At 45.8% G+C, this 22110-nt stretch overlaps 1 protein-coding gene across 4 annotated transcripts in view; it reads left to right on the top strand.

Moving 5' to 3' along the window:
- Positions 1-22110, top strand: part of CPT1C (carnitine palmitoyltransferase 1C) — a 61967-nt gene that overhangs the window by 736 nt on the left and 39121 nt on the right. The window contains exon 2 of one of the 4 annotated variants that reach the window (XM_053261586.1): positions 472-536. The exons of 2 other annotated variants lie outside the window; for them this stretch is intronic. The gene's annotated coding sequence lies outside the window, so the exon portion shown is untranslated. Of the gene's footprint in view, positions 1-471; positions 537-16735; positions 16829-22110 lie in introns of those variants that run through there. One more of the 4 variants, XM_053261588.1, reaches the window with a different exon arrangement.

Below are 22110 nucleotides of genomic sequence, written 5' to 3'. Positions count from 1 at the left end.
ATTGGAATAGGGCCTAGTGGGTAAGGAGGAGATGCAGCAGGGGGGCCACCGAGAGTGGAGGGGTTGGGAGCCAGAATTGGGGTTGGGGTGTAGTTCAGTGGCAGAGCATCTGGTTTACATACAGAAGGTCCCAGGTTCGGGTCCCTGGCATCCGAAGGGCTGAAACCTTGCCTGAAATCTTGGGAGAGCCGCTGCAAGTCACTGAAAGACAATACTGAGCTAGATGCATCAGTGATCTGATGTCATGTATAACTTAAGGGCAAGGCAGCTTCCTATGTTCCTACCACTGGTGGGTTTTAAGGAACGGAAAGCCAAGTGACTGGTTTCTGGGTTGCTTAAGAGGAGAGAGGAGGCTTTTAAGAGCAGCTGGGTGTCAGGACCCTTTTGTGTTTCTGGGGCAGGAATGTGTTCTGGTGGACATAAGGCAGAACTCCTAGCTGACTTGCTTATGCAGTGTGTTTTATTTCCCAGAATTGACTGTCTAATCCATCCAAGAGTTCCAATGAGCTCTCTTCCAAGATTTGCTGGTAGAACAGGTATGATGTGGCAGCAGAGGTTGGGCTGGAGGTTTGTGAGGGTGGATGCTAAATTTTAAGTTGGGCAGGGTGATGGTACTGCTATACAGCTGGCAAGGGCATTGCTACATTTGTTACTATTTGTAGCAAGGCTGCTGTTGCTGAAGTGATCAATGTTCTGTTGGCACAGGAGTGAGGCAGGCGTGGGGTGGGGTAGGCAAGTGCCTGTGTTCTGTAGACATTGATTTTCATTACTGTGTCTCTTCTGTTCTTGCTTGCCTTGCTACTGTAATGACAGAAATGGTATGCATGGGGGAAATAACAGATGTAATTGCCAGGCCCCAAAGCCTGGAAGGGAAAAAGAACAACCTTTCCTATTATACTACCCACCACCCTCTTAAGAAACTGGTCCGCAGAATGGGGAATTGTATCTTGTGAATTCAGTCTCTGGATTCAGAGATGGTAGGGATATTTGTGGTGTGGATATCTGTTCTTTTAGTCTATTACTATGGAAGGTCAATGCCCCTTTCTCTTCTCTAGAGATTATTATGAAGTCCCAGAGGGGGGAAGAAATATGTGTTCAATTTTTCACTCAATTTTTCACATCTCTGCTCCTTCCACCCATGTTACTGCAATCCTTATTTTGGAAAATGCTACTGAAACGGCAAATAAGAATGTTAGTGTGCATTCACAAGATCATTCTGCTTATTCTGTATTACATTATGCAGCTTTGCAAACAAGTCCTTAAAAGTGACTAGTTCAAAGGTTTATGAGCCCATCTACTGATAGATAACAATGTTAGTCATTTGTGGCAAATTGGTGACCTGAAAAGGAAAAAAAACCACATGCTCACATCTTTTTCAATGTTCAAATGTTTCCTTGGCTTGTTGCTTTCAGGCAATGTAAGAGCCAAACTAGAGTTGCACAGCAGAGGCTTATATTTTTTTAAAAAATGTAAAGTAGCCATGGGAGTCGATCAAAGTAGGAGGGGATATTTAACTTTCTCTCATAAATGTTTTTCTGATTAGAATCACCTTTCCCAAGCTGCTGTTGCATCTATGGGTGGGGGAAGCATATGGGCATCCTTATCTTTTCTCAGACATGTAGCAGCATGATTTTAAACAGGAAAATGGTCAGAAGGGAAAGGTATAGAGCGCCTCCCCACAGTCACTTTGCCAGTTAAATATGCAGCCTTCTTTGGCTGCTTTTCATTTAAAAAACTGGGAGGAAACTGGTACATACATTCACCTTGTAATGTCTAACTTGACCTTTGCTTGCTCTGGGCAAGTGGATATTTATAAGCCTGCATTAAACATACAAGGGATTTATAATATGGTAGTGAACCACCTTGATTGTGTGAAGTGTTTCCATTAAATATAGTGGCACACTGCACCAAATAAACAGTTTAAGATGCACTCAGAGAACCCACTTTCACATCTGAATGTCACATGTGTGTACACCTTTACTTCTGCAATTCTCATTTTCAAGGTGTGCAAAGTTTCAAAATCTGTGCTATTACATACGTACATGCTTGCAAAATCTTGAGTAAGACAGGGTTGTGCCAGCTGAGTAGGAATAGTTGGCTCCAGTATTAAACACAAATTCAAAACATGTCATTAAACACACTGTACAGCATGCAGAGGTGAACCTAGGTAATTTTGGAGCCTGGACATAAAGGCATTTGGAGGTCCCACCCACTCATACAGTATTTTAAACACATTTTTAACTTGACAACACCACCCGGGACAGACTAAAAAGGATTTGGGGGGGCCCAGGGGGTGTGGAGGCCCTGGACTTCGGCCCAGAAGTCCAGGGGTAAGAGAGCCTCTGAAAGCATGAGAGAGAGATGTTCTAACAGCCTAAGCTCAGGTAGGATAACTCAGGTGTTCTAATTAATGGGTGTAGTTAATGATCCCAAGTATGGAACTGCAGGCAGTGAGTACTCCAAATTCAGTATTCGGTGTAAGAAAGTATAACTTTGTGGAAGTGAGTCAAGGGTTTAGAATCACATGTAATTAATTTAAAGACAAACATATCTTTGGAATTAGGTGATGGCCAGGAAAGATGCAGGATTTCTTTCTGTTGCCATACTTAAGTACTCAGCTACTTGAGGTTTTTCTTACTTACTCTGTTTTGTACCCCTTGCTCTGTTTTTCTGGCCCACATGTTTTTGTCTTGCATATATCCCAGGGGTTTCCCCACCCTCTCTCTATCTTCCTTCTACATCCAGGGTGTGTGTTGAGTGGGTATCACCTGAAGGCTTTAGCCCTGCCAAGGCAAACAAGTCCAACTTGTTCTGAGATGGAATGAAATATAAGAGAAGAGCATTTGAGAGCACACTCCGTACAGGAGGCTGTGGGGAACGGGTGGGGCTTTCCATCAGTGCTGAGAAGATCCAGCCCTCTTCACAGGTAGGAGAGGGTCTTAGGCCGAAAGATGTACAGGAGGTGGTGGTGGTGAACTCAGTGAAGATTTAGAAGACAATAGTGCAATTTTTGGAGGATTTCTGGGAATTAATTGTCAGCTGAAGGAATGAAGAGAGATGTGGGTGTTGGAGGCAGAGCATGTGGGACTTGCAATTCAGTACTTTGGGGCTCTGGCAAAGCAGGCATGGGATCTAGAGACAGACACAAAAGGAGTCAGATTATTTGAAACCAGGAGCAGACAGGTTCTTCGGTGGACTTTGTAAAAAAGAACTCTGTAAGGTGGGATGTGTGGAAAGTTAGTGCAATACAATGAATGTGTGTGTGTTATTTATTTATTTATTTTAAAAACTTTTATACTGCCCTTCCAAAAGGCTCAGGGCGGTTTACATTAAAACACCATTAAAATCAATTAATCATTAAAACAAAAATTATAAAACATAAAACAATAATTAACAATTAAAAACATCATAAAACAACAATTAAATATTCAGAACTATTTAAAAACAAGTTTTAAAAAGCTGAAAAAGCCTGGTTGAAGAGGTGTGTTTTCAGGTGTTTTCTGAAAATTGCGAGAGATGGGGAGGATCGTATCTCAGCAGGGAGCGCATTCCACAATCTCGGGGCAGCAGCCGAGAAGGCCCGTCTCTGTGTAGCCACCAAACGAGTTGGTGGCAACTGGAGACGGACCTCCTCAAGTGACCTCAACGGCCGGTGGGGCTCATAGCGAAGAAGACACTCTCTTAAATACCCAGGGCCTAAGCCGTTTAGGGCTTTGTAAGTTATAACTAGCACTTTGTATTTTGCCCGGAAACCTATTGGCAGCCAGTGTAACTCCATCAACAAAGGAGTAATGTGGTCTCTCCGAGATGACCCAGAGACCAACCTGGCTGCCGCATTTTGAACCAACTGAAGTTTCCGGACTACGTACAAAGGCAGCCCCACGTAGAGCGCATTACAGAAGTCCAGTCTGGAGGTTACCAACAAATGTACCACTGTTTTGAGGTCACTGATCTCGAGAAACGGGCGTAGCTGGCGTATCAGCCAAAGCTGATAGAAAGCACCCCTGGCCACCGCCTCAACCTGAGAAACCAAGGAGAGACGTTGATCCAGAAGTCCCCCCAGACTGCGGAGTTGGGAGTCTTAGGGGTTGGGAGTCTTTTGTATAGGGAGAGGTGACTTTTTGAAAAGCTCTTGGGTTCTCTGCAGTCTAGCAAGGAACTGGTTGCCAGGACTGCTGGACTCCACAGTTCAGAACCTTTGGACTTTCACTGCCTTGGTTTCCCTCCTGTTTTTTTCATGTTTTCTCTTAAAAAACATGGCTGTTGTTCAATTTTCATTTTGTTTCAACTTCCTGGCTAGAACTCACGAGTGGAGATCTGACAAGCAGGTGCCTCAAAGGAAGTGCTCCTTCTGTTTTCAAAATGAAACAAGGAGGGAGGTTTTTCAATCCACAAACCTTGTTTACTTCATATCAGAGTGCCCATTTAATTGGGTAGGTCTCGATCAGAGACCTAATACCAGCTGGGTGTTATGGAGAGGGCTGGCCTGCTGAGAGTGGAAGTGAACTCATAGGGTCATTTGCTTCCAGCCCAGTGATTTGCTCCAATTATTAGGCATCACCCATTACCCAAATTTCTTCTCTTAGGAACATAGGAAGCTGCTCTACACTGAGTCAGACCATTAGTGCTCAGTCCTTGTCGCAATGCCATGTTACCTGGTCGCTTGGCTGGCCCTGTGGAGGCTGGAGAAGGGCGTGGCATCCCTCCTCTAAGGCTTTCGTTCCCTTTAGGGGGTAGTGGGGATGAGAAGGGTCCAGGCTGGTTGGATCCCAGTGGGGTTGAGAGGGCAAGGCAGCGAGAGCTGCAGGAGACAGCTAGGTTGGGTGTGGCAGAAAACAGGAAGCAAGGCCAGGAAGGGGGTGGGGTTGGAAGTAGGCTTTAAGCCCTGTCAGGTCTGCACTGGGGTATTTAAGGACAAGGCAGCTGATGATGAGGGGCTGCTTCTGAGTATGGGAGCCAGGAGTTTTCCAGGAGAGGGAACTGGCTGAATGCAGCAAGCCAGGAGAAGGGGTGGCAAGCTAACCTCCTCCCCTGGCTGTTCCAGAGGCTGACCTTTTTGGGGTTGCTCCAGTCATTCTGGTGTTCAAGAAGGGCTAGGAGCCCACCTCGTCCCCTGGGAGTCTGACAGTACTGTTTATACTGACTGTGGCAGTGGCTATCCAAGGTTTCAGGCAGGAGTCTTACCCAGCCTTGGAGATGCTAGGATTGAACCTGGGACCTTCTGCAGGCAAAGCAGATGCTCTACCAGTGTGTTACATCCTCATCTGTGCTTCTTCTATCAGTGTAGGTAGAATATGAAGGTGGAGGTTTGTTTTGCCACAGATGAGGGACAGATGAGGATTCTGCTAGGAAGTCTGGTGGGGGAAGGGGGTCTTACTAATGGTGAACAGTTCACTCCTAGAGCTGAAATAAAATTCCATCACCTCCCTTCTGAGTTTTGTGTATTTCTATAAATATGCCTGCTCCCTCATTTGGGATTTTCAGAGGTCAGGAAGGTCACTGCAGGGCTCTTTCTATCCTGTAATCAGGCATTGAGTGTGACAATAAGAATCTCATTTTAAGCAAAGTTTCTAGCCCTCATGGCTACTCAAAAAAGGCAAGGAGGGGAACTTGGTCCACGTTGACTGAAACCCCTGATAGGGCTTGTGTTGATTAGAGGGAGGGACATTTGTCCTATTCTCCCCTCCTTATCTTGAGTCTTTGTCTCCCTTTGGCTCCCCCTCCTACCCTTGCACAAAACAGTCACAGAACTATAGGGCAAGGATGGGGCTGGTGGGAGTGGTATTGTGCAGTTTCGCTGAAACAAGCAAATGAGACACAGATGATTTTTTGCAGTTGCAAATTATGCACAGTTGATTTTGTTTGTAGAAATTGGGTTATTTCATTGGTGCTAAATGTGATGTCTGTAGTAATAAATGACAGTTTTTCCATGCTCGCACTGGCAATTTAGGATTGTACTAATGCGGTGGATTACAGATGCAGACTCTGTGGGAAGTGACATGAGGTTTAGTAGACTAGTAGGTTGAATTAGATGCGTCTGGCAGTATGGATTCTTGGGATTTTTTGGTGCAGGGTGGGGGATGGAGTCTAGTTGCTAAGAGTAATCGGGTGTGTGTATGTGGGACTACATCATGCAGCCAGAGTTCTTGATCTCTCTCTGTGGCACCTGGTGGCCTGAGCAGGCAGGGCTGTGGGCCATGACTCCTCAGTTCTCTGTAATGTACCAAATTTCCCATCAGAGTTTGCTCCTCAGTTTGAAAATACCCCCTTTCTCTCTCATTCCTAGTGATGATCTCATGGGCCCTGGAGCAGGACAGCAAAGACTGGTAGAAACTTTCTGCTGTGGTTTGACATTTCACCTATATATTTGTGCTCCTCCCTAATTGCTATGGAAAAACTGGCAACGTTGGAGAGGAATGGATGTGTGTTTCTTATCCTGCTGCTGTAGTCTGGCCGCCGCCACCTCCTTCTCCTCCTCCTCCTCCCACTTACACTATACAAACTGGCCTTGTGCCTTCTCAACCAGGAGTGGGCAACCTCTGTATTCTCTAGACACAGCCCTGAGGACAGAACATTGTACACACTGCAATATATACATTGATGTGTATATACTGAGGTAGTTCTAGGAGAGGAAAGAGTGTGACAGCTGTGTTTTAGATGGAAAGGAGCTGCTGGAATTAGGAGAATGAATGGAGTGCCGGTAACTCAACCTGGATCCTATACCTATCAGGGATTTTGGTGCTTTGATCAAGTTTTGAGAAAGGGGTTGCCTGCCACATTTTTTTCTTCTTTTGATGGGCACCCTGCCATCAGGGGCGTAGCAAGGTTGGAGTGGGCCCAGAGATAAGATTTTAAAATGGGCCCCCCCCCAAAGTCCAGGGCCTCCGCACACCCCAGGCCCCCAAGGATTTAAGTCTGATATTCCAAAATAAGTATGCTGCCTGCAAATACATTTCACTGAATACACACACACACACGTCACAATATATAGTGATATACATTGAGTACTATACATTTGTATTACTTTTAATGCCTAGAACACACTAGAAAGATGAATTATTAAAATGGGCCCCTCGCTGCAGATTAGCAAAGGAGACTTTCAACCATGCAGGGTGAGCCTATGTTTGTTTTCTCAGAATTCTGAACAAATTCAGTCAAGTTTGATTGCAGGAGGTTTTTCACAGGAGGCTGTTAAAGCCCTTTAAGACACATCTCCTCTGGAATGGAGATGCTGCATTCACATGTTGGCCAGATTTACCCTGAAGTCCCTGCAAGTTATTGGGGAGCAGTTCACACACAAGAAAAATAAAATAAAAGCACCACACATGCTTCACAGTTCTCACTCAGACCTTCTGGGTTGCAAAACAACTTGAACATAAGTGCATTTATAAATGAATGAATGAATGAATGAATAAATAAAATTAATAAAATACTGTTCCAGAAGTTTTTGCAATTTTCTGCCATGAAACAAGCCACTTATAGGACTTTTTAGATAGTTTTTTTTAAGTCAGCAAATTTTCCAAGCTGTTTCAAAATAAATATTCAGAGACTTCTCGGTCCCTCCCCCCCCTGCATCCAAGCCCTATGGCAAGCAGATCCCTATATATGGGGGGGGGGCGGGAAAGGTAACCACAAAAAGGAGTTCACACTCTACCTGGCAAATGCTGGTCTGGGTTGAGCAGGGCAGCAAGGGGTCTTCTGCTGCAGAGAACACTCTGGCTGCCTCCTCCTTCCTGGCTTGCTTGGGCCCTACTCAAGTTCAGGCTTCACTGCGGCCTACACGGAGGCCTCCGTGGAAGCCCCGCCCACCCGCCGATCAGCTGAGAGGCGGGAGAAAAGGAGCTCTTTGCAGCTGGGCTGCTGCTTCGATTTTGGGCCAGCAGAACAAGCAGGAGAGACGGCGAAGAGGGCAAGTGGCTGAGAGGCTATGGGGCTGGGCAGGGGGCAATGGGGAGTCACATGAGGTGCCCCTGGGGTGCCCCTCCAGGCAGTGGGGCCCCCAGACAACTGTCTCCCCTTGCCCTATCATTGTTACGCGCCTGCCTGCCATGAGTTCTGCTGGCTTCTGCAAAAGCTTGAACCCATAGAAAGGTCCTCCTAGGGGACTGACAGAGGCAATTGGCCATCCTGAGGAAAGCAGAATCAAGCCTGCTTCTCTTGGCAATGCTAAACCAAACTGGAAATCTGCAGATAGGTATAGAAATAATTATGCTGATGCTGTTTTTCTCCCCTTCCACTTGCTAAATTGTACTTGGTGCACTTTATTTAATAATACAGCACAATGAAATAACTTGCAATTCATTTAAAGGCACTAGCTCAGGTTAAGCCCTATACTACCTGTTAGCCCCAACCACCTAGTTCCTTAGGGGAATCAGCCCATGATGCCTGGGGTGGATCAGCACTAACGGTCTGTGGACAGCACCCCCTGTAGAATATGTGAGGGCTGCTCTTTGCCAGCAGGCCAAACAAGTCTGGTTGTGCTGAGAACACAAAGTTCTAAGCAAGTCCTGGCTGGAGGGCCAAGAGACTAAGGGGAGGTGCAAGGAATTAAACTGGCTTTCTTAGAGAAATTTTGCTTGCAACCATAACAATACATGCCTTGGGTCTTGAGGCCCTTGTCTCTGTCTCTAATCTGTTGCAGTCACAGATCCAATTTGTAGGGACCAGGGACAGAGCCTTTTCGGTGGTGGTGTCACACTGATGGAATTCTTTACCCGAGGGGATTTGTTAGACTCTCAAACTTACAAGTTTTAAATGGGTCTTCATCTGTTTCAGCTGGCTTTTAACTGAAACTTTGAATTGCAAATTTTAATTGAACAAATCTTTTAAACTCTTTTTTGGCATTTTAGTCAGCTCCTTTTTCTTTTCTTTTATGACTGGATTCCTTGTTTAATGTTGTATTGTAACTCGCTTTGGATAAATGTGTTTTTAGAAAAATGCCATTAAAATGTTTCAAATAAATACATATATTTAATTAATATATATGGTCTCAAGCAAAATGTGCATGAGAAAATAGCGGAAAAGTTCAAAGGAATTTCTTATTCCCAAAGTGCACTCAACTCCCCCCAAATCTGTTCTCTGACAAGAATCTCTAATTTTCACACAAATTGTTAATTATCTGTGCAATTGGTCGTGCTAGTCCTTCTGACCACCCTTGCCTTAAGGGATATTGTCCCAGCAGCCTTTGGGCTGAATCTGGCACCCACAGCAATATTATTGCTGGGGGCACATACTTTGTTCCTGTTAAATTTGAGTGCTAGACTGTGTTCCCTCTAACAAGGATTCCCAGATGTTGTTGACTACAACTCCCAGAATCCCCAAGCAAAAGCCATTGCAGCTGGGGATTCTGGGAGTTGTAGCTAACAACATCTGGGAATCACACTGTTGCTAAGATGGCAAGAACTTTATTGTGAAGCCTGACCAGCCAAAAGGGGATCGGATTGAGTGGTGAAACACATGCAGGCCCCTAAAGTGAGATTAGAGTGGCCCCTAAGAATACAGAAAGTGGCCCTCCCTTTAAGGATTTGAAGAGCAGAAACTAATGCAGGTTAATTTTGGAATCCCTGCTCAGCTCCCTTTTGAGTTTGGACATGATTAGATTTTTCCCCCTTTTGCAATGTGGAATAGATGCTGCTAAAAATATAACAGAAGATGAGTTTAAGAAATCAATTTCCACACTGGACAGCAAATTTGATGAATTTCCTTCCCCCTGACAACACCTTGCAGGAAGAACCGTATGTTAAATTGGCATAAGAGTTTGTCTTGCTTGTCTTGTGGTATTCACAGCAGAATAAACACACTGGATCACATCCTGACTAATGAAGTGTTTGGGTTACAAGCAAAGTTGCACTAGCACAAGAAGACCACGTAGTTACACTAAAAATCAGGAATTTGCACAGATGCACAATTGTGCAAAAGTTCCATTCCAATGTGCCACAGTTGTACACTGCTGTGCAAGCACAAGCATGCTTGTGGTAGCACAACACTAGTCTGGAATGCAAGTCCCAGATTTAGCACAAGTAGCTAGCACCAACATGGCATCCTTCTATGAGCACTTTGTTAGGATAGGCGTCATTGACCTTGCACATGACTGTGTACATGTTTTCCTACACTAAAATGATCTCCATATAGTGGGGAAAAGCCATGTATGAAGTTGCCCAGTGTTGCATACATACAGGCTTGATTCTGCATGTCTGGCAGTTCCTAGATAGTTAAGCCTTCTGCAAATTGTAATGTTTTCTTAGCTTATTTCTATGAGGAGTAATAAAATGTTTACAAAGGATTTGACTTCCAAAGGGCCAAAAAAGCTGCTTTGGGGTCTGGGTTGGCTTTGCCCGTTTCCATATAGGGAACAGCATCCCATGTCTTCAGAGTGCAGTTTTTGAGCTTACATAGGAAGCTGCCATATACTGAGTGAGACCATTAGTCTATTAAGCTCAGTATTGTCTTCACAGACTGGCAGCAACTTCTCCGAGGTTGCAGGCAGGAATCTCTCAGCCTTATTTTGGAGAAGCCAGGGAGGGAACTTGAAACCTGCTCCTCTCAGAGCGGCTCCATCCCCTGAAGGGAATATCTGACAGTGCTCACATTTCTAGTCTCCCATTCATATGCAACCAGGGCAGACGCTGCTTAGCTAAGGGGACAAGTCATGCTTGCTGCCACAAGCAGAATTGCAGAACTTGGGGGTTTATCTCAGTGGATTTGTCCTTAAGTGCTTTCACACAAATGGAGTTTCACAGGGGCTCAGTGCTCTGAATCAGAGTGCTGGTCATCTACAATTCACATGTTAAGGTTGACAGTCCCCACTGGATTAGTGGAATCGGCATGAGAGGCATACCTATCTGCTGGCCAAAATAGCAACTGTAATTCTAAATCCCTCAATAAGGAATATCATTTCTTCCTGTTTGGGTAGTGCCACTGCTGATCAGAATGATGCCTGGAAGTTCTCTCAGCGTGTGGGGATATGATTCCAGTTTGTGTGCATTCCTGCTACAAATCCAAACAAACCCATGGTTTAGTCTAACCCACCTTATTCCTGTTTGAGAGAAGCCAGGACAAGGATGCCGTGGGGAGCGGCTCCCCATAGCATCTTATACCTCCTGAATATAAGCTGCTGGACCTCTCAGAGACTCCCGGAATCTGCTGCTTTTTCTTTCTTTCTTTCTTTCTTTCTTTCTTTCTTTCTTTCTTTCTTTCTTGCAGAGACTCCTTGCCCCTGCTGCTTTTTCTTGCCTCCAAGAAAACAAAGGACTCTTCCCGTAGCCATGTGCAGGCTGTGATTCCCATTTAATCTATATTTAGCCTTCTCCCACCTCCACTGTTCTCCATGCCTTTGTTTCTCAAAGGGTTAAAATGTTAATCCAGGTCATGAGGAAACATTATCTTGTTGTCAAACTCTGTGAAAAATGCAGATCCTAAGCAGTATTCTCTCTAAGGTGTGCGCCTGTGCACATGCTCACAGGTTTTTTATGTCAACTCGGTTAATTTTAGATCCCACTCAGGCTGAATCAGGAAGGCCCCACTCTGAATACATGTGCAGACACACTGCCTTGATGATGCTGCCCACCCCGCAAAACCTCCTCCTGCACACAGATGAAACAAATTAGAGAGAACTGTCCCTAAGGTATCTTCCCTAGAATGGGAAAAATGGGCAGTTGTCCAGGCCTAAAAGTGTCTGGGTTTCTTGCTTCTCTAACCTTAGACTCCATCTGCCTCCCAGAGTATCAGGAGTCCTGGCTTGCAGTTCCTATTTGCCCTAATCCTACATTGTACAGCAAATCTTAACTATTTTTAAGTCTGCTGGAACTGCAGGCTGAGCCCAAGTCAACAATATTTGCTTATGTTAGGGGGTGGGGGGAAAGAAAATCAGTGTTTTCCTTTACAGTCAAGCCCAGCTGCATCCGGTTCTTGGCAAGCAGTGTGCAGCAGACGTTAACCAATTAACATCCCACTTTTAGGCTGCAAGAATTTCCACACTGATCGCTGAGGTACAGCTGCTTCTATAGTAGAGAGCATTCATTTATGCAGGGACACATTGCCGTGTTTTGGGATGAGGTCTATGAAAGGGCAGGATTCTTATTAATGATCTGTGTAGCTCAGGCAGCTCCTTACAATAACCTTATGAATTAGATAATTACTGATCCCATTTACAGATGAGAAACAGAGGCTGAGAGAGGACAGTTTGTCCAAGGCCACCCTAGGAATCCTCCCACTGTGCAGAGATTTCATCCCCAGTCTTCCCGAATCCTTTTCAGCAGGCTGTCTTCTAATACAGTCTCAGACTGCCAGAGGCAGCCCATTCTTTCTTCTACCCTCCTGAGCAAGACCAACCCCTTGTGCCTGAATGAGCAGCACAACTTCGGTCCTTCTGTAGATGTTTGACTACAACTCCCATCACCCTGGCTATTGGCTGCTGTGGCTGGGGGGTGATGGGAATTGCAGTCCAAAAACAGCTGGAGGGCTGAAGTTGAGCAGCCCTGGAGTAGGGAGGAGATGCTCAACCTTTCCACCTTTGACGATGAGGGTCATTGTTGTGTTTTTTTGGCCTGCAGAACCATTCCCCAGGTGGAGAGCTTCCATATGACAAGTCCAGGCTTTGTATTCCTTTTGTAGAACCTTCAAATTACTGAGATGCATGTTGTCTAGTTTTTAATTATGCAGCTCTTCTTCTCACTAATGACTATGCAGCTGAATGCCTGAGAACAATCAGGTTGCACAAGAGCTTTGCCAAGCATCCAGGTCAGAGTGTTTCAACTTTTGCCCAGTTGGGATCTGGCCAGAATACCTGGGTTCATACCTTGTCTCTCAGGAAACAGTTAATATGCATGGCGTTTTCATGACTGCACACATCTTTGCTCTTCATGGTGTGTCTTCTCATAAAACTGGCTCGATCAGCCTTTCCCAATGCCTTGCTGGGCTTAGAAGCCAACCTTGGTCTTTGCTCCACTACGTCTCCATTATCTCTTTGTCAGAGGAGTCTACTTAGCTGTGCCCTACACTTCTACTTTGTGTTTGAGGGTGTGACCCCTTTTGTGAACAGCCCCATTTTACTCAGTTGGATCTGGAGAGTTATAGTTAGTGGAGTGATTGGCTGCTAAGACGAGTTTTTGGAATAGAAGCAAGGTCTCATAGCTTATAGTACGAGAAGGTGGAAGCTGGGAGCTAAGGTTCCTGGTATTCTGCTCAATGTCTAAATACAGGGATGGCAAAGAGAATGCACCCTGAATCCAAAAGTAGGGTTTTTCCAAGTTCTTTGATATTAGAAATGGGGGGAGGGGTCATCTTCAATTCAGAGTCCTCTTCCTTTTGGGTAAACAAAGGTATAACCTGTATTTTTTTTAAGGGAGCCATCAGTTCAGAGTAGTCTTCTATTTGGGTAAATGTGGCACGTGTGTATTATGTAACATGTTTATATCCTACCTTTCTTCCAAGGAGCTCATGAATGGCATTCAAAGTTCTGTTTCTACACTTTATCCTCACAACAACCTATGGCATCGTGCACACACCCAGCACCCCTCACATGGCGGCAGCGTAGTGGAAGTATGCACATGGCCTCCGTGCATGCGTGGAGGCCATGTATGTATTGCCATGGTGCTGCCATCATGTGAGGGGTGCATCATGTGAGGGGTGCTTGCATGGAGGCCATGTGTGTGCCACCATAGTGCTGCCACCATGTGAGGGGTGCTGTGGGGGGTGCAATGCCGCAGTAGGAAGCTGTGGCGAGCAGTGGAGGAGCAGGTACGGACCTGCTCTCCTCACTCTTAAAGGTGCCTGGACTGCTCCTTCAAATTGTGCATGAATCTTGATTTGTGCACAACCCTACAGGTAAGCTAGACTGACTGGGTCAGACTCATCTAGTGTACTTCATAGCAGAGTGGGTATTTGAATCTCAGTCTTCCTGGTCCCAGCCTGCCATGCTAACCATTATACCACACCGACTTTGATGAAACGTTCTATCAGATTGATTCCAGTCTCTTTAGACTTGGGAGGGCTCAAGGTAACAAGTTCTGAGAACCTGTGCATTGCCTTTTCCTTGCACATTGGGAATTTGCTGTCACAATTCAGTCTCCCTTGACATTCCTTTGCTAATATCTGTAATGTGCTTTGGCAATGAAAGCCCCTCCAGCTTTGTTGGCATGATTTTCCCTAGCAGTGAAAAATCTTGCTTTTTTGCAAGCTTCATGTGTCTTTTCCCTCCCCGGCTTTTTTTTTTTAAAGAAGAAAAAAATTGTTCTTAAAAAACCTCCTAGAGAATATCATGCTTGCATAAAACTCACAGAATTGATCAAGTGACCCCAAACTTTCCCTATACCAGTTTTCTTTTGGATATTTCTGACCAGAATGCTGAGAACCTGGGAGAGAAGATGCGACAACTGAATCGGCATCCTAGTAAGTAGGGATGTGCGCGGAACAATATTTTCATTCTGTTTCGAGCTTGGAACAGAATGTAAATACCTGGAAAATTCCATCAGAATAACCGGTTGAGCTGATTGTTGGAATGCTCCGAGCGCCATTTTGGAGTCCAAAATGGCACTCTTCTAGCCTCTGCACATGTGTGGCAACCATTTGCATGGTCGTGCTTAGCTTAAGCTTAGCTAAGGGGACAAGTCATGCTTGCTGCCACAAGACCAGCTCTCCTCTCCTCTCAACATTGCCCCCAAATGTTGTTGGACTACAACTCCCATCACCCCCAAACAGGGCCTTTGTGGATGAGGATGATGGGAGTTGTAGTCCAACAACATCTAGGTGCCCAAGGTTAAGAAACCCTGCCCTAGAGAGTTCCCAGTTCAAATTCCCCCTCTGTCATGCACTACAAAGTCACTGGTTCAAATCTTGCTTCAGCTATGAATGTATTAGGTGGCCTTAGGCAACCTGCTATTTCTGCAGCCCGCATCTCTGCAGTATGGGGGACAATAGTCTTCTTGCCTACCTTACAGGGCTGTTGTGAGGATTACTGAGATAATAGTTGGTTCTCATGAGCAGCAATACCCTGGTTCAGGAGCTGTGTGCTCTTTAAAAGCAAGGTAGGAAGTGGGGGGAGTGGAGGTCTGTGAGGCTCCCGCTGGGTAGGATGACTTTTCCTCTTACTTCATTAAACAGCTGGGTGCAGCTGCTGGGCAAAATGGAGCCCTCCTACCCAGTGGGGGTACCTGGCAGGTGATAACTTCCCCCACCTCCTAGTTTGCTTTTTAAGAGCACACAATCACAAAATGGAAGAACACACAGCTCCTTGATTTGGGTAAGATGCTGGTCATGAGAACCAGCCTCAGGTCTGTAACAGGGCTCATGAGGGGCAGCTGAAAGAGCAAGAGGGGCTAGGAATGGAGGCGTCTGAGTTCTCTGAATAGCCAGTGCTGTCATGGGTAGCAGAGCCACCTGTTTTCTCTCCCAGTGGCTGAATCATACTAATTGGGTAAGAAGCTTTTTTTTTTTTTAAGGGTGTTGCCTCCTATTTTGCTATCTAGGGCAGGTCAGCATTACCCAGTTGGGTTGCCTCGTGCTTACTCCAGCAGCTCCCCCGTGAAGAGCTCTGGGAACCACATGCTGTGATGAAGGAAGGCTCTGCAGCCCAAGATCAGCACAGAGCAAAACAGTGCGGTGGTAAAAAGGGCGAGTTGCAAACTGGGAGACCATTAAATTGCCTCTGACTCCTGCCATTTTAATCCTCTGCTGTCTAGTCCATACTCACAGCTGTGAGTTGAAACATGGTAGGCCAGGTGGGATCCCCCTCAAGTCAAATGGGATTCCCATATTGGGGCTGGTATCTTCTTGAGGAGAGAAGACACGCCTCTCTCTCTATGCAGGCACCCCGTACTCATCCATGACTCCTACATTGGGACTGGTATCTCTTAAGGAGAAAGGACACAGATCTCAGCCTCTGATGTTCCCTGGCTGGGTTTTATTCTAAGCATCCACTGCCACCAGCACCCCTGCACACTTTTTTGTAACCAAACACGAGATGAGAGTGGGAAGAGGAAGTGATAGATTCTTCTCTTCTGTGTTTGTTTTGTACTGCTATGTATACTTGTATACCTACAAATACTATTTAAATAGAGTTCAATATGAGTCAAGTAATTGACTAGTCAAGTTATTAGTCCCATATTTTTTAATTTAATTGTGATTTTAAATGTTAAGGTTTTTATTTCTGTGTTTTAACTTTTTATCCTGTTGTGAGCCTCCCAAAGATGGAAGTTTGGGGCGGCATACAAATTAGATAGATAGATAGAATACTATTAGTAAAAGGTTATGAAGATTGAAAGGAAACAATATTCATCTTTTTTTCACCGTTTCTTTTCCCTTATCTATTTCTTTTTAAGAAACAACCTAGCTCCTATTAAACTTTGTATGCCCAACTGTACAAAAACTTATTTTGTACTGCACAGTTCTGGCCCCCTCTGACACTGCACACAATGTGCCTTGCTGCTACCCACTGCGCAGAACTGGCCATTTGGAGAACTCGGGAGTCTTGATTTCTAGCCCCTCCTGTTCTTCTAAATGCACCCACAGAACCCTGTTACATACCTTATCTCGGTAATCTTTTCAACAGCCCTGTAAGGTAGGCCAAGACTCTTGTGCTTCCTGTGCTGCAGAAGTAGGAGGCTCCCTAAGGCCATCTAAGAGCTGAAGCGAGATTTGAACAACTTGAAGCCTCTTCCTGTTGCTTGGAACAATGACTGGAATCTTTGCTTAACCCTTTCAGCAAGTCACCCTGAACTTCCAGATATAATATTGTGACCTCACACTGGCATTGTCAATGAAGTCGGCACCATCTAACATTTGTGCTGTGTAAATAGATAACTCCGGGGAGGTGCTCAAGGAAGGGAAACAGGTAACAGCATCTATGACCCTGCCCAGTTTGGCCCTGGAGGATTTTTGATATGAGGGTATGCGAGGAAGGTTGGGGAGCCAGGACTCCTGGGTCCTCTGTAAGCAATGGTAGTAACACCCAGTGGTTGGTAGCTATGTTTTTTGGGTTCTCTAATAAGAGAATGGCAGTAACAGGGATGGGGGAGGATTCCTGGAACTACAGGTGAGGAGTGAGTTAAAACTGCTCAAATGTTGCATGATCTTAAGTTACTGTGTTAGGTGTTCTTATGTCTCCCTTTGTCTGATCTCCTGCCCCACTCCACTCTTGCTTGGCAACAACCTGCTGTTGCCATAGCAGCCAATGGAACATGGAGGAGAAGAGTGGTGAACTCTGTGCTGAAAGCCAAAGTCCTTCCTTCTGCATTGATTCCCCCATTTGCTCTCTTCTTGGCAAAAGTCCACATTTGTGGGGAAATTTCAGAAGTTTTGGGACTTCTTGCTTAACCCTCATCCAGATTTGGGGGTGGATTCCCACTCCCAGCTGCATAAAGATGCGTAAACAAGCAAACCACTGCACTCCAAGCTATGCTGTTGTTGTTGTTATTACATTTATATCCCACTCTTCCTCCAAGGAGCCCAGAGCGGTGTACTACATACTTAAGTTTCTCTTTCACAACAACCCTGTGAAGTAGGCTAGGCTGAGAGAGAAGTGTCTGGCCCAGAGTCATCCAGCTAGTAGTTTTAGGGCTGAATGGGGATTTGAACTCGGGTCTCCCCGGTCCTAGTCCAGCACTCTAACCACTACACCATGCTGGCTCTCACTCTTACCTGCACTCTGGTACACAGTGGGGCGATTCTCACGATCAACAAAGATCGGGCTAGCAGAGGCTAGCCCGATTTTTGTTGACCGTAAGAACCACCGGGCTCGCAGCCGAGCCCGGTGGTTCTTGAGCGGGTAACCCGCTCGAGAACCCCTGCTAAAAAGCAGGTTTGCGGAGCGAGCGCTCCACCAAACCTGCTTTTTAGGATCGTGAGTAGCCACGCCGCGCATTCGCACCGTGCCTACTCATGAGTAGACCCCCGGCCGGAAGGCAAAAGGCCGCCTCCTGGCTCCGGGGGTCTCCCCAGTATGCCCTGCACGCTCGTGTAGGGCATACTGGGGCTTGCGGGGGCCGCACAGCCCCCGCTCCCCCCCGCCAGCTCCCACGGCTTAGCCCGCTCTCCCTGCTCACCTGAAGAAACCAGGTCTTACGGATTGTGAGACCCGGCTCTCTATATCCACAGGTATGGCCCCTCACCAGTTATGATATTTATGATAAAAAATATGACACAGGGTAGAAAACTACCCCCAAAGGAATGAGCTCCCTCTGTTGGGGTAATTTCTATCCTGTTTCCATTATAAGTCAGCTGGGAGAAAAACCACCCCAGAAAAGAGTGGAATCCCAGTGGTGGGGGTGGTTTCTTTCCCGTGCCCATTTGAAGCCATTTGGGATGGGGGAGAACACCCTGTTTCTCTTTGGAGACTTCAGTTTTGTTTCCTCTGATGATGATAGTATCTCAAAACTAGTCTGAGGCACTGCATAGTTCTGTGCTCCTGAGTTAGGGCAGATGAAACCAGCCCCTCCCACAATGTCAGGCCTAGAGGCTGTTCTCATGCGCAGCCTATTCCAGCCTAGGGAAGTTCAGCCTGGGATAGGCTGCGGGTGAGAACCGCTGGTATAGGGCCCAATACCAGCGGGGCAGCACCGCCTAGCCCCGCTTTGTAGCCTGGTTGTTAGCCGAAGTTAAGGAAGCAAGCGCTCCCTTAACCCAAGCTACCAGATCGTGTGTTCGCTGGGGCTATGTTTAGCTCCAGCGGACACAGAGATAGATGCCTAGAACTCCGGTCTCCTAGGGGAATCTCCCAATTGTCTTGGCCTTTGGAGCTCCATGCTGCAGGCACACAGCGCGGATAGTCTGCGAGTGCTGTCCGCACTTCCAGCAACATGCAATCAATCATCTGGGGGGAAGATGAGTTAGCAAACCTTCCCCCCTGCCCCCCCCCTCCACCGGTCATATGAATGTGAACAACTTTCTAGTATTTGAATCAAGGCATTCAGAAGCATCTGATCTTGCAGAAGCAGGAATTTTAGCCAGCAGCAGCGACCACAACATGTCAGCTTCAGCAAGCCTGGCATTGGTGGATCAACCAACCACACTACCTCTTTGGTCTTTTCCCATTTCTCCTAGTGAGATATAGCCCAGAAGGGGTGGGGATTGGAGTTTGTTTCCAAGTGGAGAGAGCAAGATGATGTACTGTAGAGGTGGGATATTTGGCGCTGAACAGTCTGCTGAACCTTACTCACCGGCCAGTGAAGGTACCAAGATAATGGGTTACAGGACAAGCAGAAATGGTGGTCTACAACCAGTCTATCACTTGTCCACTGCACAGTGGTGAGGTGGGATCTGGGTCCTCCAGTGAGAGGCCAGACCAAGAGAAGTTTAGTCCAGCAGGAGGAGACACTGAATGAAGCAGCTCCCTTCCCTGCAATTTTAGACCAAGAGAAAGGGACAGGGACCATCATTAACCCTGAGGAAGGAATCCAAATAGTGCCTGAACTCCTGGAGAGCCACTGCCAGTCAGAGTAAACAGTGCTGCCTTAGATGGACCAAATGTCCGACTCAGTAGGCAGCAGCTTCTTATCTTCCGATGGAAGCACCAACCTTGACCTAACAGAACTAAAAGAGGATCTTGGTCTGCTAGTCCTGGCTGGAGTGTTTCATGCCAATCTCAGGGACTATGGGTAGTACATCTGCAGTCTTCCTATCTCTGTGCCATGATGTAGTTGAGATGATTTGAGGAGACCACAAGTAACTTAAAGTTCAGTGACAAAGCCACATGATAGGAGAGAAGAGTGATTGCCAAGCTGCTAACCATTACAAGTATCTGGACCTTGTTTGGGCAGGAGCTGCATTACGGCTATATTCCTGGGTCTGACCAGCAGTTCATTCACTGTGACTGACCCAATCATGTCAGTCCCAGTGTGTCTTTTCAGCTGAAATGCTGAGAACTGAGATGTTGAAGTATGGATCCTCAGTAAAGTGGGGTTTCTTTGCTAATAGCTCACATTCTCAGTGAGCAATGCAGATACACAGGGCGCCATGGTTGGGATGTGGGGGTCATCTCCCTGGAGTGAAATGTTAAATTATTGTGGATTGTGTGGCCTGAAAAACATCTTAAAACATACCTTTTTAAGGAGGCTTTTTAATGCTCAATTTTTGGGGGTTATTTCTGTAGGTTCTTCAGCTTTTTATTTATTTATTTGTTCGATTTATAATTTTCAGTTTTTAGCTTTTAAAATAACCTTTAATTTGAACCTAACATTGGTTGTGGTTTTTAATATGACAACTTTTTTCTTTAATTTAACTTTATTACTTTTCTTGTATCTATCTTATTGTTGTGAGCCACCCCGAGCAATAGTGCACTGGAGGGGCTGGGTATAAATATTTTAAATAAATAATAATAATAAAAAGTGGGGAGCATCCAATGTATCCTGTCCGACAGTGGATCTATCTTTGTTTGTTCGATTTCTTGCATACAGGAATGCCTTTCCCAGTGCTGAGTACATGGCATCTGGGTAGCATTTAATGCACTTAACTCCCACTAGCAACACTCTCCCCACCGCACAACTTCATGACATTGTATGACTACCATAGGTGGTCTGCATGCCATTCTAGGAAGGTTGGAATTGCCATGAAACCAGGTTCAAGGTTGAACCAGCCTAGTTCGACTTGTTCAAACTTGAACCAGACTGGCTGTTCAAAAAGGAGGGCCGGTCTGACCTCGAGCTGAACCAGGCTGTTTTCGACTGGTTTCTAGTGCTTGCAAAGGAGAATCTGGTAAGGATTCCCCTTTACAATCACTGGAGAACCTTACGAGGTTGAAAAAGGGTGAGTGAGGGGTGGGCGGGAGGTTACCTCATGGCGTGGTGGCGCTTTTCCTTGCAAATTTGTGTGGTACCACAAATGGCCTCTATGCATGCATGGATGTCACTCTGATGGCCTCCATGCTTGCTCCGAACTGGGCCCCCGCTGGCCCAAGCTGATAATGGGGCGTGCCAGCAAGGCCTAGGGGAGCTTGCTAACCCACCACCGCCCTGAGGAGCCGCGTGGCAGTGTATGAGATAACCTCTTGCCTGCCCCACCTTTTCAACCTCATAGAGTTCTCCCGGTGCTTGTACAGCAGCACGAACCGAACTGCCGAATAGTTTGTTAGAACTGGTATGTGGACCAGGAGGTTCAATTCAAGTTTGGTTTGAGCTCGAACCAAACTGCCCGGAATGGTTCCGTGCACACCCCTAGCTACCATTCAATAATATGTAGGCACTAATGAAGGTATTTAGGTTGGTTCTTTCCCCTACATAGTAGGAGGATTTCTTTACATAAGCACAGCGTTTAGTCCAGCACAGTAATTTATGGTTCTTTAATTTTAACTCAGCCCCAGATGGCAAAGTATTATCTATAGATGGTTTGCTGCAGCTGCTACCTTTTTCTCTTATTGAGGAATCTGAAGTAAAGTGTAGGTTTGTGTAGTAGGCCTCTAGTTACACTTTGCTAGGCTCCCTGAAGTAAAGTTTATTGTCTCAGGACCAGCCTTTTTTTTTTTTTTTGCATTTTAAATTTTTATTGGCTTTAACAATAGCTTTACATTCAAATTACATTCATTTATTTAATTAAGTAAATATTGACTTCCCGCTTACCTGTCTGCGTGGTTCACATTAACTATACATATGAACCATTGCTATAATAATTCAAAACATAGATACTCCACATTACTAATCGATTTTACCCAACCCAACCTGCTGTTATTACAAGTCTCAGGACCAGCCTTAAGGCTACCTCAAACACACTTTGCTGCTTCCTTGTAATGATTTTCCATTTGTGTGCTGTAATGTCCAGTCCTCCTTTACACAGGCATTTACTGTCTGAAGACATTTCTTCCTAATGTTCTGTCATGGGGGCTGGAGCTGAGAATTAAGGAAGATTTGTGTAGTATTCCGTGTTTGGCATTACTCTGTGTATGTCTGTGGTGGGAGAGTGTCACAAGGAAGTAACTGTTGTGCCGATCATTGGCCTCCAATGGCCAATTAGTTTTATTTTCCAGGCGAAACATATTCAGTTTCTTCAACCTTCCCTCTTAGGCTTGGTTCCCAGACCCCTGATCATCTTTGCTGCCCTCCCTTGAACCCATTCCAATTTGTCTACATCTTTTTTTAAGGTAGGGTGCTCAGAACAGGACACAATACTTCAGACGAGGAATTTCTA

The sequence above is a fragment of the Hemicordylus capensis genome, chromosome 6 (genome assembly GCF_027244095.1).
Source record: "Hemicordylus capensis ecotype Gifberg chromosome 6, rHemCap1.1.pri, whole genome shotgun sequence".
Classification (NCBI taxonomy): domain Eukaryota; kingdom Metazoa; phylum Chordata; class Lepidosauria; order Squamata; family Cordylidae; genus Hemicordylus; species Hemicordylus capensis.
Note: the sequence above shows the minus strand (reverse complement) of the source record. Positions and strands in the feature narration are given on the sequence as shown.